This window comes from Bombina bombina, chromosome 8 (genome assembly GCF_027579735.1).
Source record: "Bombina bombina isolate aBomBom1 chromosome 8, aBomBom1.pri, whole genome shotgun sequence".
NCBI lineage: Eukaryota > Metazoa > Chordata > Amphibia > Anura > Bombinatoridae > Bombina > Bombina bombina.
Window position 1 is genome coordinate 296,264,303 of NC_069506.1, and position 555 is coordinate 296,264,857.

Sequence of the window (555 nt, forward strand, 5' to 3'; positions counted from 1 at the left end):
AGCAATAATGCAGATTTTTATCTTGGTACACAGCATGGTTAAAGGAATATGAAAACCCAATAGTTTCTTTCATGATTCAGATAGAGCATGCAATTTTAAGCAACTTTCTAATTTTTACTCCTATTATCATTATTTTTCTTCATTCTCTTGGTATCTTTATTTGAAAAGGCAGGAATGTAAGCTTAGGAGCCGGGGCCTTTTTGGTTCAGCACCATGGGTAGTGCTTGCTGATTGGTGGGTACGTTTAGCCAACACTCAGCAAGCGCTACCCAGGTGCTGAACCAAAAATGGGCTGGCTCCTAAGCTTATATTTTTGCTTTTTCAAATAAAGATAGAAAGAGAATGAAGAAAATGTAATAGGAGTAAATTAGAAAGTTGCTTAAAAATGCTGCTCTGTCTGAATTATGAAAGAAAAAAAATTGGGTTTCATATCACTTTAAATTGAAGGTAAACTTTGATGAATTAATGCCCAGTTTTTAAAAAATACTATTAAAAACAGGGGCATTTTCATTCATCAAAGTTTAGAAAGCAGCCATTTTGTTTAAAAACTTACCT